General features: G+C 40.0%; 1 protein-coding gene across 2 annotated transcripts in view; it reads right to left on the minus strand.

Annotated features, from left to right (window-relative positions):
* WASF3 (WASP family member 3) overlaps positions 1-18,516 on the minus strand; it is an 84,294-nt gene that overhangs the window by 38,121 nt on the left and 27,657 nt on the right. For both annotated transcript variants that reach the window (XM_031066076.1, XM_005417679.2), the window contains one exon: positions 8,625-8,715. The gene's annotated coding sequence lies outside the window, so the exon portion shown is untranslated. Of the gene's footprint in view, positions 1-8,624; positions 8,716-18,516 lie in introns of those variants that run through there.

An 18,516-nucleotide genomic window follows, 5' to 3' on the forward strand; every position in this document is an offset into this window, starting at 1 on the left:
GTGCTCTCCCACTCTCCCAGTCCTTGGACCATCAGATGCTGACACTGTCCCATATGCCCATACAGATGTTTTGGTTTTACACTCATCTGAAAGAGTTCATATAGTTCACATCTGGGAAATTTGCATCATAAATATAGTTCTGGATCCAAACCAAATCTACAGCATAATACATCCTACAATGTTGTTTCAGCATGCTTTAATTTGCTATATAAAGGCTGAAAAAGAGTCGTTTTATTTTGTTTTCATTTTCTCAGGATAAGATGTAAGAAGACAGGCAAATACAGGTTAGAAAGAAAGAGAATCATCTAAGGGCTGAAAATATGTCACAGTATTTTTTAATTATGCTTCCTTCCAATACTTACAAATGAACATTCCATGGAAAAGGGAGGAATAAAACAAAAATATGTACAGGAGTCAGAGTTACCTTGATCCTCTCACTCCCTATAATGCACTCAGCCTCCCAATCCTTTGGGAAGGACCTCATCTTCCTTACTAACTGTCAGTCAAACACACAGCAAAATCCTGGCAATAGAGCCAACTAAAACCCACTGAAAGAGGAACAGACTGCCTAAACCTAGCAATGCTGCAACTGCCAAGGAGCATCCCAAGCCTATTACAGTAAGGTTACTCAATACCTGTACACCCTGACATTAAATTTACTCTCCAAACATGAGAAAGGCAAGAAGCAGCGTCTCATTTATACTGCTGAGAGGCACTAGAGCTACTTGTGCGCTGGTCACCATCATCAAGGCCTGTAGAAGGATCGGAAATTGGACCTCGACCACATCAATACTTAGCAACAAATGTTTCAACTACAAGATGAGTTTTGCTTCCTTCTCAGAAGCAACACCCAGTCATTGCCTTAAGATGTGCTCCACTTAAAGTTGTGCTTTTTAAGACAGCTGTAAGCCAACTGCTCCTTGATTTAATTAAATGGATTCCTTTTCCCATTCCTGTTTCAACATTTGTGCTATTATAGCTGCTGGTCCTGGCTGAGCTGCTTCTCGTGCTGGAATCAGATTGGAAGTCAGCAAAAATCTAATCCAGGGGAAAGAAGTCAAAGCAGTTTATGGAATTACTACCCTTATATCTGAGAGCATGGAAGTGATAGTGAAACTACTCAATCTGCTTCAGGACAAAAGAAAAAAAAACAAAAGAAAAAAAACCAAAACAATTCAAGCTGAACTTCCATTTCATACATAGTTACAGTGTTCAGTTGTGTAGGTGAACAGCAAGCTAAACACAAGTGACTAGACTGAAAGACTAGCAACTGCTTCCTACAAGAAATGGCACCAATATTGTCACATTAAAAGAATTTTCCTTGAGTCAGAATATGCTGAGTTGGAAAGGACCTGTGATGATAGTCCAGTCCAGCTCCTGACCACACAGGGCAACCCCAAAGTTAATCCAGGTACTTAAAAGTGTTGTGCAAATGCTTCTTGAACTCTAACAGGTTTGGGGTCCCAACCACTTTCCTGCAGAGCTGCTTCCAGTGCTTGACCACAATTCTCAGCGAACAACTTTTCCCTAACATCCAATCTAGACTTCCCTGATGCAGCTTTATGTCATTCCCTTGTGTCTTGTCGCTGAACACCTGACACAGGCTGGATCAGCACCTCCCATTCCAACTCACTCACAAGAAGCTGTAGACAGAATATGGTACCCTCTTCCCAAAGATTACACATAGTACCCTCAGCTGCTCCTCAGAAGTCATTCTCTCTAGTCCCAGTCCATTTTACTAGTAGGAACAAAAACCAATGACACTAAAGAGCTCAGAACTTTTGCAATTTTCAGGAACTTTCTACTGACACATTTCCCAAAAATCACGTAGGCGTCCCAGCAAACTCTGAGTAGGTCAACAAAAAATTTACTGAATAGACGAAAAGCAGATATCCCACATGTGCATTACAAATTCTGCTTATCATGTTAGCCATGTAAGTCATTTATGTATGTATCCTTTCCATCTCTTTCTGAAAAACATGCTTTTAGTGAATGCTAACCTGGTATGCATTGATTTCTGTGGTTTGTTTATAAAAAGAAACAAGCAGCATATACTTATAAATATTTAGGACCAAATTTATTTTTAAAGAATGAAATATTAAATATGTACTTTTTAAAATAAATACACAGTACTCTGAAACAGAAGCGTGGATAACAACTCAAGACAAAAATTACTATCCTCTTCTCAGGGACAAGAAGTCACTTATCTGATGAAAGGTACCATCCCATCTCAAGAAAAGTAGATGCCCTTAGCTCATGGTAAATTGTGAAGGTCCCTTTTTTCTTTCCAAGAGACTAAGGTAGAATCAAGGACAAACCATTTAAAAAAATGAAGGAACCATTCCCTCTATTTTTCAATCTAAAATCCAAATTTAATCCAAATTGATCTTGTAATTCATAGAGAACAGAATATTTCTTTAGCTGTTTACCATTAATCACTAGTCATAAAATGCAAACAGGCAGACTGCATGTTGAACTGATCACATTCATATTTCCCAATTGCATCTATCAACATCCCACAGCCAAACACCTGAAGCCATTCAGTTTCATACTGATGATAAGATGCCCTGCTCATATTTTAGCGCCACAGTCCAACCTTCTCCTCCTTTATAGGAGTCCTACTGCTAGTGTTTTATCTCCTCCTTCACATCCAGCACCACTGCTTTGTGCATATTCACCACTTCAGTTGCCGACACAGCAACCAAGATTTGTGTCCTTCACATGCCCTACAGCCGCTTTCCTCTCCTCACCTGGACTCTGCTCTCCACACCTCACTTCTGCAATGCCATGTCTCACTGCTTCTTTGGAAGCTGCCAGCTGGTCCAACAAGAGTTGGAGGTATTGGTAGCTAAGAGGAGAGATATAAACAAATTCTTTTGACTAGCAGTGCCAAACAACAAGACAAGAGGCAATGGGCAGAAAGTGATGCACAGGAAGTTTCACCTGAACATGAAGAAGGACTTTTTAGTGTGCAGTGATTGCACACTGGAGCAGGCTGCCCAGAGAGGGTGTGGAGTCTCCCTCACTGGAGATGTTCAAGAACCATCTGGACACAACCCTGTGCCATGTGCTCTGGGATGACCTTGCTTGAACAGGGAGGTTGGACCAGATGCCCCACTGTGGTCCCATCCAACCTGACCCATTCCATGAAATACACAAACTAAATAATAAATGAGTGTTAATGTTTTATTTACAAGTAAAGTATAACACTGCAATGAGTATTGATGAAGTATGCTTTAACTTTATTCCTGAATTTAAAAAAGAAAGGGCATCCATCTAGATCCCAATGATCACAGCAGTCTCTTGTAAACTTAAAGCAGTTGGAAATCAATTAGGGCACCTATTTCCAAAGAAAGAGAAACACAACTGATGTTTTTCACCCCTCCAGTTCCACAATGGTTAGTAGTGAACTTTGCCATGAGTTTGCCTCAAATATTTTGCATACTGGATTAAAACACTTTCAGTATTTGCCATCATTAAATTGCTTTTTTTTTCCTAGATGTTCATCCTTAACACTAGTAAGTCGATTTTGAACCTAACCACGTTGAAGTGAAAACAATGGGGGGAGTGGGAATTAAATCCTGCCATGTAAATATTCAGGAAGCTCTTGTTTTTCTTTACATACACAACAGAAACAAAGAACGATGCTGAATTCTGAAGTGAACCTACTCTAAACTTGCCTCCCTCGCAGCAGTGCTGTTGCTGTTATATTGGTGATAAAATCTTCTCCTGTGAAATGTAATTATTAGTTTAAAACCCACTGAGCTGATGAGATCCCCCAATCCAAGAGGAATAGATTTCTTAACTACAGCTGTGACCAGCTGGCTGCTAAACAGAAAAAGGACTGCTATTGCCATCTCTGTGATGAGGCTCCAGGGGCAATGCTATGGTTGTTGGCACCCTTCCTGAGGTTGAGAATCACATCAAACCAAGCAAAACCCTTTGTGACTGGAGACCAGTTTGTTTTTATGGACTAAAAGGGTGACTGTAGGCACAAACACATTGACTCCAGCTCTCAAAGACTGTAATTTAAAGTTATCTGTGATTACATAGATCTTCCATACACCCCACAAAATTATGAGACAAACCTATCAATACTTACATTGCTCTTAACTACACTTTAAAATAATCAGTGTAATCTACATAGACTACAAGCACGTATGGAAAAAATCAAGCCATTAGAGACTAATCTACACACAGTTCAAGAAGTAATTTAACTACATCAGTTAAATTTAGAAGCTGATTTATTTAATCATTGCACAGGCAACCAAGATTTAAACCTCATCTTCAAGCAGATCCCTGTGCACTAGCTGCATAATTCAGAGGGAAGTTATTATGATGCCAATCACAGAAAAGTTCAGAGAAGAGGCCAATGACTGCATTTATTTGCAGAAATGAAAATTTCCCAGTCTCAGACAGTGATAACAAAGAATATTTCTATATGTGATGAGCATGCTAAGGCTCTCACAGTACAGACACCAGCTTGAATACACAAAGAGAAGAAATTTGCTAACATCAAACCCATTTTGCCAGGCTGCAATTTAATCCAACTCCATGCAGTCAAGCCCAAAATGTAAATAAGTGCATACTGAAAAGAGTTTAACCCCAGATAGGCAAGAGCGAAGCCGAAATATTCAGCCTCTTGTAACATCAAAATCAGATAGAAAACAAGAAAAGGCTCATCAAAAATGCATGTACCTGAAGATGGAAACCTGTGATCACTTCTCTACCATGTTTTAAGTTAGTCCCTCCCAAAACTAGTTCCACCTCATTTTGGCTTTACTGTTTGCAGGGCAAGAATTCTGCAAAACTTCGGCTTCTGTCATAGGTCTTTTTCCACCCCTGGGAGACCACTGGAAAAACACTGTCCTGCTACTCCCCCCATCCACCGCTACACAATTAGTGATCCGCAGTTTCTGGCTGGTCAAGTAGTCCAAAAACCCTCCACCATTCTCCAGAGACATTTCTCTCCTACCCAACCTACTTTTCACACTCAGTCTGCCCCATTCTGAAAAGCTTCTTTCTTTCAAGGGACTCTTCTTAATGGTTTGTTTTAAATCAAACATTTAAGTTACTAAATAATTCTATAATTAAGCAGCCATGAAGGTTAAAGGATACAGATTACACGACTGAAAAGTCAGACAGCACAGGCAAAAGTCTTGGCACATAAATTTGATTTAACCCTGGCTGAAAATATCCAAGCTGCTTTCCCAATAAAAGTATTTCTAAAGACTGGAGTATTATCCACACCACAATCACAAACATAATTTTAACATCATTTTTCAAAGCATGTAACTGAATACACAGTATTTTTATCTGCCAAAATAAGTGTAAAGGTGTATTTCTTAGAATTGCTTGTATGCAATGACAAAAGAATTCTTCTGGCAGTCTACTGAATTGACAGCAGGGGCTAGTAAGCATCAGAGGCTGTTTTCAAGCCCTGAATCTGGTATTTCATTTCTCACTGCACGCTCTCTAACTTTCTTTGTGGAAGACACTTTTGTACTGTAGTGTTGTAGGTTTAATATAATATTTAATCTAGTGTTTTTATCAACCTGACAACTTTTGGGGACATTTACATTGGCAAAACACAGTAGGAAATCCAGAGAAGCAAGACAAGGCACAACTATAATCCAAGTGACAAAATGAGTGACTTAATTTCAAATTCAAATACCTTACTACACATGCAGGTGAATTAAGCTGTTGAAATTTTTTATTGACTTGAAAGTGAAATTCTTTGAATAGAAATTTAAAAAGAAAATACATTACATTATTTTAAGCACAACTTTCTCATTTTATTGATCAGGTAGTTTCCAAATTGTATGTCCAATCCAAATGTTTGTGATACATGAATGATCAATGTTCAATCAAAAATTGGAATTTGTTCACTAGAATTAGGTTTTAATATTTTTTTTTAAATACTTAAAGGTTGATATTTTCAAGTATGTTCATTGTCTTTATACACCTATCAGTTACATTAAATTCCAGACTAGTTAAACACTTGACACTTCATTTAAACTCTACGTGAAAACTGGGCTTAAACTGCACAAAGAAACAGAAAATACTTCATAAAACTACACTGAGAATGAACAGCAAATAACTCAAAATAATTTTTGAAGTTTTATTAATAAATATAACGGAGGTAAAATATTTCAAAACCAAGGTTCTTATTCCTGTAGTAACTAATTTCTATAGTTCCCCATAAATAAAAGTGATGATGTTCCCATGCAGCATGAAACACAACTGAAATGTAACAATGCTGTAACATTCACTGCTTCATTAAATAAAAAGCAATATGCTAATCTAATAATCTAGTAGTGAAGTATATTTTCAATTTTGACTATGCCCGTTTGGTTTACTCCTTTTTTTTTTTCACAGACCACTTACTTTCCCTGACACACTTCCTCCACTTTTGACATTTACAGCAAGAGATCTTCTTTTCCAAACAATTTCAATATATAACCATTGATTTAGCTTTCCATTTAATGGGCAATGCAAGAGAGCTAAGGGGGGAAGAGTGGATTTTCTTTCACCCTTCTCCTTCAAAAGCTGTTACCATAACTCTCCACTCCAGTGTGCACCATATTGCTTCCTTATTCCTCCATTCCTCAAAACAGTTTTCTACTTGAAATTGTGAATGCACACATTTTCCAGAATTCTTCTTTTTCTTAACTTAAAGTACAATGTCTTTGAGAACCTATATGCTGAAAAGCATCTGGAGTATCATCAAACATATCCTCAGAACTCAAAACTGAAATAAGCATAAGTGAATTTCAGCTGAGTGGGAAAGTGTGGCAAAGGATCATAGGCAGGGTTATAGACAGAGCCAGCTCTAGGACACAGGAGAACAGGACACTCTCCTAAAGCACTGCTGCTTATTTTACTGTTCTCAGAGACCTTGAAGCAAGGCTGGCCATGGTTTCTGGCAAAGGCAGCACTGTGGTGTGCAATGCAGGAAGTCTCTCCTACAGGTAGCTAACACTACTTTTAACTTCATCCTCTCAGAAGGAAGAACAACAAATCTGCTCTTCAGCTTTTCCTCTGCTCAAAAACTGTCTCTCTCCCACTGCAGACACCAACAAGCTGCAGCTCCCTGCAAATACACACATGCACAAACCTATCAGCTTTACTTACTGTAACAAAATTGTCTGCACCTTGCCAGCAGTCCACCATTAGCACCCCCAGGTGTGTCCCACCTCTTATGTCACACAGTGAGAGAAGTGCTACTCTTCAGCAATGCAGAGGGACTTGGAACGGTTGGATGGATGGGCAGAATCTAATGGGATGAAGTTCAATAAGTCCAAGTGCCAAGTCCTGCACTTTGGCCACAATAACCCCCTGCAACGTTATAGGCTGGGGACGGTGTGGCTGGACAGTGCTCAGGTGGAAAGGGACCTGGGGGTGCTGGTTGACAGCTGGCTGAACATGAGCCAGCAGTGTGCCCAGGTGGCCAAGAAGGCCAATGGCATCCTGGCCAGTATCAGGAATGGTGTGGCCAGCAGGAGCAGGGAGGTCATTCTTCCCCTGTACTCAGCACTGGTGAGGCCACACCTTGAGTATTGTGTCCAATTCTGGGCCCCTCAGTTTAGGAAGGACGTTGAGATGCTTGAGCGGGTCCAAAGAAGAGCAACGAGGCTGGTGAGGGGCTTGGAACACAAGCCCTATGAAGAACGACTGAGGGAGCTGGGGCTGTTCAGCCTGGAGAAAAGGAGACTCAGAGGTGACCTTATCACTCTCTTCAACTTCCGGAGGGGTGGCTGTGGTGAGCTGGGCGTCGGTCTCTTTCTCCGGGCAACAACAGACAGAACAAGAGGACACAGTCTCAAACTGTGCCAAGGGAGATACAGACTAGAATTAAGGAGGAAGTTTTTCACAGAAAGAGTGATCGAACACTGGAATCATCTACCCAGGGAGGTGGTGGAGTCACCATCCCTCGATGTGTTTAAAAAAAGACTGGATCTGGCACTTGGTGCCATGATCTAGTTGAGGTGTTAGATGATGGGTTGGACTCGATGATCTTAAAGGTCTCTTCCAACCTAGAAATTCTGTGATTCTGTAACAGATAATCCTTATCTAAATGTCCCTGGTGTTGAGTGTGGCAGTAAGACAGACTGGAGGCAGGGAAATATTCCCCCACACAGCTAGTTTAATATCAATAAATAAAAATCTTTTATTATCCGTTGCACTTTGATGCCAACAAACATTCAACTTCAGCAGATTTAGTTTAAATCTCTTAGACAATACATCAACAAAGTACAGATTATACAGGGTAAAAGTAATTAACAGATGCAAATTTATAAATCCAGTAGCTCATGAACAACTATGAATAAAGTGAATTTATTTCAGTTTCTACACAATAAGATTAGTATTTAAATGCTACCAGTCTCCTGTGTGAACAATGCTTTTGACATTTGTTTCAGGGCCTAAAACAGCACATCTTCAATATCACAAAAATATAAACCTCCTTCCCAAGGGTAACTCAAACCCTTCTGGAAAAGTTTCTAAATTCATCACTGGTCTTCAGTTTGAGGGACTTATCACAGTCATCCAAGCTATTTGTAATAGATTCACACAAATGCAAAGTGACAAGGAACATTCAGCAAGAGCTCTCTTGAACAACTTACCATTTAAAAAGGAGTGTGGAATATCCGTCCTGTGTATGCCTTTGAGAAGACAGCTGTTCTCTAACTTCCTGGCACACTCAGGTGGCTTTTTCTGCAAACAAAGACAAATCTAACTTAGTCTTTCAGTAACAGAATAATTAAAAATATGCATTAAAACTGGGGCTCAGTTTAGTAATCAGCTAAAAAAAGCTTTGTAAAATATACATGAGTAGAATCCAGACAGTTTTAACCATTTTGTGCTAAATATTTCATGATACAGCTTAATTTTTTTCAAGGTAACAAAATAGCTTGTGTTATTTTATAATCAATTTTTAAATAGAAATATCAGCAGAGAAAGTAACATTTACCCACTTGAAGATTGCAGGGATGGAAAAATGATATAACAGCCTACAGTAATGCACAATAAAACAGCAGTCTTAAATCCCTCTGAGATCCTTCACAGCAAATTAAATATTACTGAACAGAAACCCACTAAAACAGACTAAAAAAAATGAGAATCTCTTGCAAAAATTAAGTAGTGAGATGTTTCCATGAAAATATTACAGTTCTTAGCATCAAGAGAACCCTGTGACTTATAGATTAGCATTTAGTCATACACTAAATTTTTATAAATTATGGGGTTTTGCAGTTAAGATATAAATGCCCTTTCTGCAAGAACTATATAAAAATGATCTCTAAAACAGATCACTTGCTTAGAGGAGGGTGATACTATTACCAGAATTTAAAAGAGGTGCTTCAATGCTTTCTTTTTTCCTAAATATTTTAGACAATTAAAATTTACAAGAGGAAAAAATTTTTTTATCTCAAGGACACAATTATAAACCGTGATGTGTAAGAAAGAAAAAGCATCTAGAAGAGCAAAACACTGTTTAAGTCACCACACAGATTTCCACCACAAAGGCAAGATAGCAGTGTCCTGCTTGGTCACTGTCACCACCTGCCTTGCTCATATTCCTTCATTCTCCCTGAGAATACCACAACTTTAAGGTGCCCAGACCTTGATTCCACTAACCACTGGTGCAGTAACCACCTATTCCAAATAAATTATTGGCCTCTACTTAACTTGCTCACAAAATCTACCAGTTGGCCAAGGTCTTGGTCCTCACTTAAGTGTTTATGTGCTTAGAGAAAAATTAAAGAGACACATTATAAAGGCTCACATGCATACAATTCATTCACGTTCTCACTACCAGGACAGATGTACTATATGGGGAAAGCTATTTGCCTAAGTTAACATAAGACGTGGACCTGCTGAAGGGATTCCAGGAGGGTCACAATGATTATTAGAGGGGCTAGAGCACCTTGTCCTATGAAGACAAGATCCTGGACAAGAGAAGGCTCCAGGGAGATCTTACAGCAACTTCCAGTACCAAGAGGAGACCAACAAGAGAGCTAGAGATGGACTTTTCACAAGGACTTGTAATGAAAAGACAAGAGGGAATGGCTTTAAACTGAAAGAGGGTATGTTTAGGTTGTATATCGGAAAGAAATTCCTCACTGTGAGGGTAGTGAGACTGGAATGGATTGCCCAGAGAAATTATGGAAGTGTTCAAGGGCAGCTTGGATAGGGCTTTGAGCAGCCTGGCCTAGCGGAAAATGTTCTGCCCATGGCAATGGCATTGGAACTAGATGCTCTTTATGATTCCTTCCAACCCAAGCCATTCTGTGATTCTGTAAGTGACTTCAACCAGCAGTGATTTAAGTATGCCTGTGGCTCAGGAAAGAGTAAATCTGCTTTAGAGCAAACAGCACTACATTAACAACACTACAGAACAGACATCATAGAGCACTTGTAGTACAAGGTGACTGGAACTTTATATAGATCTTAAACCCTCCAGTACTACAAGGCTGTCTGAGAATGTATTTACACATTACGATATCCTCAGCAGCAAAGGCACTTCAGGAAGTTCTAAGTTCCCCACATAAGTGACACGTTTTTGTCCACATGCTGCAGTTTACTTCCATCATTTACATTTACACACTGTCTGCAGGGCTGCACTACATAAATAGGATCCCTGAATCCATTTTGTGATGAAAGAACTCCTCACTCAGATCAACAATACAGAACCTATAAAGGGATGGAAAGAAAGCTGAGAACTACCATGCCGTGAAGACAAATCTCAGCTTTCAGAGTGAAAATCAAATCAACTATCTTGATGTGTATTTCAGTATAAATCCTTACCTGGCTAAATAAAAACATCAAGACGTGGTCAATGTCAAGTAATTTTAGATCTTTATTTTTGCAATCAGATTTTTGATTATTTTTTTTAGTAGAATATTGAAAAAGGCCCAGGATAAGCCAAAGTGTTGGACTCTCTATGTGTTCCACATTTAAGATACATAGCTATGATGAAAACACAAGATACAGGAAGGAAAATATGTTTTGGTGCACCACTAACAGTCCAGCAATACCTATGTACTGCCCAACTGTGAAAATACACACATTCCCTTTTGAATGGATTCTTTCTTTCCCATGAAATCCCCAAGAGGCAAAAAAATGGAAAACAATAAAAGCATTATAAAAAGATTCTTACTTATTATCAAGAACATCACTGACTCCTCTGCCAAGTGCCCCGTTTGACACATTCACTGACTAAATTACAGAAAGTACTAAACAGTTTCAACAGGACAAGAATTTAGACATGCAGAATGGGTAACACTGACTTCTGGTAAGAAATTTATATCCAGCTGAATTTTGTTTAAAATTGATGTTTTAAAGCTTTCTAAACAAAACTCCTAGAAATGAGGATATTATAGGCAAGCAATTTGAAGAACAAGCTATATGGCACACAGAGGATTACTTCAGAAATCCACAGGGAAAAAAAATAAAGGATTTAATGCAAGACATAACTTTTACACAGATTGAGGATTAAAAGTATCCAAATGGCAGGTCATCATGAAAATGGTCAAAAAAGGATTTTATTTTGAAGTCTGCTTTCTGGGGTAGGGGGAGGGTTTTTAAAATATGTTTTCATATATGGAGACCCAAAGCTTACCACTGTAGCTTGAATTCAAGTAACTGCATTACCAATGCATACACACAAAAAAGGAAGTGGTTTAAAACTTCAATACTGGTTTGCCTTGTTAAATTTGTGCATGTATTCAATCTTAAAAGTATGAAATTCAATCTTAGAAACTACTGTAACTCTGCAACACATATTTGGAAAACCCAGACAGGTTCTGAAGCCTTCAAAGAGTAGAACCGCACATCAGTTAGTGGTTAGGTCCCCCTTGATCTTATGTACTTCTACAGTGGGATGGGGGCTTTTCTGTAAAAGAGCCATACGATCAGTTACTTAAAACTGAGGGGCCTCTCAGGAGCACATCTTAAGCAGCCTTCCTAAGACTGATCAAGACAACTCAGAAGTTTCTTACCTTTAAACTAGACTATCTTTAAATCTCTAAACTAGATTGTTCCATATCCCAGTCTTAAATTCGAGCACAGAACAGGAGCAGCATAAAGACATGGCAACTCATGTTTTCCAGGTGGTCTTTAATTAAAGATTCACTCGCTGTTGTCTAATCAATGAGCCTCTGCAGCATCCAGAAATGCAAAATTACTTGGAATAAACACTCTACTTGGAGTACAGAGAGCAATCTGCCCTTTGACAAGCCCTCAAGGGATACCTTCCCACTCTGCATCTCCTTGAGAACCACTCTGACAGTCAGACTTAGTCACCACACCCAGCATGTCCTTTGACACAAATTCCTCCCAAGGAACAAACAAGTTCAAGTTCTTGAAATTTTTCTTCAGAGCACAGGCAGATAAAGTAAAAAAATCCAACCTGTGTGGAGTACTGGATGTCTCTTTTATTCCATTTCACTCACTGGATTATGGTACAAATATTCACTAATTGACTGAGTATAGCAGTCCTTCAGTACTGGACAGAGGAAACCCTTCTAAACAGCAGGTTTGCAAAATCCAAAACATCCTGTGGAATTTATCTGAGGTTAAACACTTGATCTTCAGAGATTTTGCAATCTACAAAAGCCAGCCCATCAAGCCTACAAGCAACAGCAGTGGCTTGTCAGACATTCTTTGCTGGTAGGAAGCAAGACCATCCCTACATCTATCACCTCTTTGATGCCTCAACAAGAGGCCTGCCCAGGACTACACTCTCTTCTATGGCACTGACTCTTTACTGCAAATTAAGCCAAACAAAGATTATACCACAAATTACTAGTAGCAACTACAAGAGACCGGAAGATGCTCTCTTGTCTTTGATCCAAAAAGAGAGGATTCTTCCACCACCAGGAAAGACAAAAGGCCAATACCTCTAAAAAGGAACAGATTTCAGATGGGATATCAATATCAAAATGTTTTCAAACACTTGAAGGTTTCCTGGGAGCATTCACCATCCCTAAATTCTCCACAGATAACAACCCTAATATCACAGTACAAGTCTTCTGTACTGTCAGCCTGCTCCATCTCCCAATACAGCCCTACACTCTTCTCCAGAAGGTCAGAGTACACATCTTTACAGAATAGCAGAGAGCTCCCTCCTAACTCCACTCCTGGCCTGCAAAGATGTCTCCCTAATGCTTCACAAAAGGAATGCTGATGCCTTTACTCAAGTGGATCCCTACTGTCATGTAACAACTCTAAAAATGGGTCATCCACAGAAGACAGCATCTCTAATTCCAGTTGTTACCCACCCAGCATTACATAGCACAGTTTTTCAATTACTAATATTTAAGAATATGTTTCTTGAAATAGAAAGGTCCCTTAAATTGTACTTTTTGGAGCATTCAACCTCACTTCTTGTTGTAAGCAGGCACTGCTAAAAAGCATGAACATCTAGACAGATGCTTTATCTAAATACTCCAGACAGAAAACCTGTGGGTTCATTAGGGGATTAGTCCAAGGCTAGGTGATGTGACTTTCAAGTTAAATGCTTCATTAAAGTACCTGAATTTGGAGATAAAATCAATCCAAAAATATTGTCAGGTCATTAACAGCCAACATTCAAATCAAATAACAGATTTCACCTTGTGCTGAACAAAACTTAGTATCTTCTTCACTCATACATCTCCAGAAATAGTAGAGGCTCATGTAGGTTGTACTCTACAGTTTCATAATGCTAGAGAGAAGTGGCAGAGTAAGGGAAGCAGGAATCAGCACAGGCCACAGAACCCTGCTGAAAAGCATTAACCAAAAATACCATATATACACACACATAAACCACAAATGAGACACCTCAAGATGGAGAAATGAAATCTAGTAGGTTTCAAAATGTCCAGGAAAAAAAGAGAAATTAAACAGAACTGATGTGGTTTTTAAAAAGCGGAAAAACACCACACCAATAAAGAAGCGCCACAGGGAAGGAGGTAGCACCAGGTCCTGCTAAACAACTCAACAATGCTGTAGCTGACAGCCAACTTCAATTCCATGGAATCAGAATTATGCAGATGGTCACAGCCTGGATCAAGTAAGCAGCTGCTCTCTCTAGCACACCCCATTCAGGGCCAAAACATATTTTTACATCTGCATCTAGCTGAAAGCAGGAACTCGCATCACTCCACGGCTAATTTCCCCACAGCTTGGTGGTGAAAGAGAAATGAAAAAACATAAGAGCACTCAGATTTAATGTTTGGAGAACGGAAGGCACATCCTTCACCCTAGCAGACAGAATAACGCTTTGTGATCTAGAGCTGGGTAGATACATGGAAAAAAATTCACCTTAACTGTTATTATGTCCTCCTAAGAGGCCACATCCTTTGTTAAAAAACCACAACTGAGGTATGAAGCTTGCTTCCATTGGGAACTGCTTTATGATCCCATAAAAAGGCTTTTTAAAGTATATAAATAGCAAGAGATCTAAAACAAAACATTGGACTTGTGGGAAATGGATGATTAAGTGACTGCTAGGAGTGAATTAAAAACAATGTCGGTCAGTGGTTTTTTTTCCATTACAGAATGGCTTAGATTGGAAGTGACTTTAATTATCATCTTGTTCCAAACCCCCTGCCATGGGCAGACACCATCCACTATCCCAACTGCTCAGAGCCACCTGGCTTTGAACACTTACAGGGATGGGGAATCCAAACACCTCTGGGCAACTTGTTCCAGTGCCTCACCACCCTCTGAGTAAAGAACCTCTTCCTATCTACTCTCTTTCAGTTTAAAGCCATTGCCTCTTGTCCTGTCACAAAATGCCTTCTCTTCCTCAGTCTGAACAGCTGCAGCTCTCTGAGCCTGTGTTCACAGGAGATGTGGTACAGCCCTCTGATTATTTTCATGGCCTTCCTCTGGACTTGCTCCAACATGTCCACATCCTTCTTAGGTTGGGGGCCTCAGAGCTGGATGCAGCACTGCAGGTGGGATCTCACAAGAGCAAAGCAGAAGTTGAAAATCATCTCCCTCAACCTGCTGATCAGGTTGCTTCAGTCACCATACTGATGGACCTGGGGCTGCCCACTCCCAAGATGGAAGACCGTGAGTGTGGGAACAGTGAGTTTCCATTTATGAACAATGAAATTCTAAGGGATCAGCTGAATATTTCCAATTCCATGGGGAATGATGTGATTCACCCCAGAGTTCTGAAGGAGCCAGTGGATGCTTCAGCAGCACCCCCCTGTCCATCATCTATCAAAAGTCTTCACAGTCAAGAGAGGTCCCTGCTGGTCCAGATCTTGTTTTACTCCAATTTACAAGGAGGGTATGAAGGAAGATCCAAGAAACTACAAGCCTGTTAACGTAGCCTCAGCTCTTGGAAAAATCATAGAAGAAAAGATTATACTGGGTAACACTGAAAGGCATTTAAAGACTAATGCAATTATCAGGCAGAGTCAATATGCGTTCACAAAAGGAAAGTCATAACTAATAAACTAATCTGATAACCTTTTCTGATAAGGTCATAGATCTAACGAAGGGAAGGCAGTAGATGCCTTTTTCTGGGTTTTTAGGAAAGCTTTTGATACTGTCACAACATCCCTCTGGACAAGTTGTCCAGCTGCAGGACAAGTGGGTTCATGGCATGCTGGGTGAAGGACTGGCTGAAGGGCAGAGCTCGAAGGGTTGTAAAGTGAAGGGGGTACAGCTGGTGACCTGTCCCCAGCAGCGCTCCTCCGGGGTCAGCTCCAGGGCCAGTCCCGTTCCTGTACTTCCCAATGATCTGGATGCAGGAGTGCAGTGCACCTTTACTGAGTTTGCTGCTGATACCAAACTGGGAGGTGCTTTTGGCTTTCCTGAGGAACAGGGGGCTTTGCAAAGGGGGATCTACATAGATTGGAACACTGGGCTATGATTTATAGCATGAAATTGAACAAGTCCAAATGCTGGATTGTGCACCTAGGACAAAGTAGTGCCAGACACAAGCAGAAACTGGGAGAGGGATCTGGAGTACATGGTGGGCAGAAGCACAGTCAGAATCAGCAGTGAGCCCTGGCAGACAAGAGGGCAAACCTCATCCCAGGATGCATCAAACAGCATCACCAGCCAGGTAAAAGAGGAGATTGTCCTGCTGCATTCAGTGTTGCTGTGGCCTCTCCTCAAGGACTGTCTACTGCTCTTGGCTGCACAATTTATGAAGGCTGTGGAGGTGCTTGAATGTGTCTAGAGAGGCTCAACAAAGCTGGAGAAGGGCCTGTAAGGAAAAGTCCTGTAATGAGTGGCTGAGGACTTGGGGTTTGTCTAGCTTGGACAAACAGAGGCTGAGTGGTGACCTTACTGCTCTCCACAGCTTCCCAAGGAAGGGATGTGAAAAGAGAAGTATTGAGCTCTGCTCCTTGGGCCCCAGTGACAGGATACATGGGAATGGTTCAAAGCTGCTCCAGGTGAGGTTCAGGCAGGACAGTAGGAAGTGTTTCATCACCAAGGGAGGGGTCACACTCTCAAACAGGCTTTCTAGAGAGGTGGTTGATGCCTCAACCCCTGACAGTGTTTAAGAGGCATTTGAACAACATCCCTAAGAACGTGATTTAACTTTTGGTCAGCCCTGAAGCAGTCAGACAGCTGGACTGGACAACGGCTGTAGGTGCCTTCCAACTGAAATACTGTTATCCTAAACATCTCTCTCATATGCACATACTCGTGTATGCATGTAGCTCATGCTGTAGTTATTTCATTTATAAAGCCTTGTGTACCTACAGATACAGATTTCTCTATATACATAAAACCATTATGTTTTATCACTAGGAAGATATTTGTGAAATGTGTGGGGTTTTCCCCCAGTTTTAGTCTCAAAAACCATATAAATTGTTTTCACACAGATGGAGGTATCATACAGATTAATCACTAAAGAGCCACCATTTAGAAAATTAAAACTCAGCGCAATTCAACAGTTAATGACTCCTTACAGCTGACCTATGGGGTTCAATCAAGGACATTATCATGTAAAGAAATATGGTGGGTGAGAAGGGAGGGACAGAAATGAAAGCTTTTTAACAGGTGAAACTTATGTATTGAATTATTCCTTATTTCATCCCAGCTGGAAAGCTGTTCTTGAAAAAGACTGGCATACTTTAGCATTAGCTACATGGTTCAGGTCTATCCCAGTTTCTCTAGGGTTTTTTTCCCTCCCTCCTCCTGTTTTTAAAGGGCCAGATGCAACAGACAGTTGTGTTCGTTTCCTTTGGGTCTTTTTTGTTATAAACATTTTTATTTATAAGCCAGTTAAACTAAAGCAGTTTTGCATGGATCTCTGACCTCAAATCTCACTCAATGTAGAGGAGCTTAGCAGTTTAGGAAGATCAAACAAATCACCAGAAATCCAGAAGTATGTGAAATAAAGTCCACTTTTTCTTTTGAAAAGAAGGCTGAAGTGGCTTAAAACAATGCCTGCTGTTACCATGGGATTTTTATAGTTTTAATTAAGACCTGTTTTCATAAAAAGGAATTTTAAAATACTTTTTTAATATGGGTAATGAAAAATATCTACTTCATTATCCTAATCACATAACCCATCCAGGTCATCTACTGCCTTACCATCAGATTCAACACCATGCAGTTGATACTAACTAAAGAGACTAATTTTACCTGTTCCCACTACATATTCCCATAAATTCAATATATCTTATCCTTCGGATTGCTTCACTATGACATTCACAGCCATGTTTAGTATTTTCTACTGGGGGGGAGGAAAAAGAAGCAGTCAGCTGCCACAAATGCAGCATCTTATAAAGTAATTTCCATTAAGAAATTTAGAAACAATAACTAAGATATGATGTGACCACAAAGAAAATCTAAATTACTTAATACATACAATAAATACATCTCAGATATCTCCATAACAATGTGATTGCAGGTAAATTATCCTGTTCTGGATAGGTTTCTTGTCTGCATCCCTTCCTCAATCTTCCAACAACCAGAAAATATCCATTTCAATTCTGCCTTCCTCTATTAACATTTTGAAAACTATAAATAATTTAGATTTTCAATAATTAAATACAGATATACATCATGTAAGATTCAAAGTATCTTGACTTTTGGGAAAAAAATAAACATTTAATGTGGCAACTAGTTGCTGAAAGACTGGGCTGCTGAAAGATATGGGCTGCCAATAAACATGCAAGAATTTTTTTTCATTTGAAGAGCAGCTATTCTGTTTAACCCTATGTAGGCAGGAGTGGAGGCAGAGGATGTCACAGGAAAGAAGGGATGCCATGTCCCAGGGCAATGCCATGCCTGCCCAGGCAGCAGCTGACAGCTCCACAGCAATGTGTGACTTACATTTGGAAATGGAAGCAATGACATTCTGGATATTACTGATCACTTCATTCTGGGATGGGAAGAGAGAAAAGACAGCAGGAAACCCGGCACAGCTTCAAATCCACCTCTTCCCAACTCCATATAAAATGCAGAAACCACACAATGCTTTGAAGAGTAACAACTCCACTTCCCAGAGGGCAGGACCAGAGCTGCACAGCTGTGACACATGGTTTCCTCTTTCCC

This window comes from Geospiza fortis, unplaced genomic scaffold (assembly GCF_000277835.1).
Source record: "Geospiza fortis unplaced genomic scaffold, GeoFor_1.0 scaffold16, whole genome shotgun sequence".
Lineage (NCBI taxonomy): Eukaryota > Metazoa > Chordata > Aves > Passeriformes > Thraupidae > Geospiza > Geospiza fortis.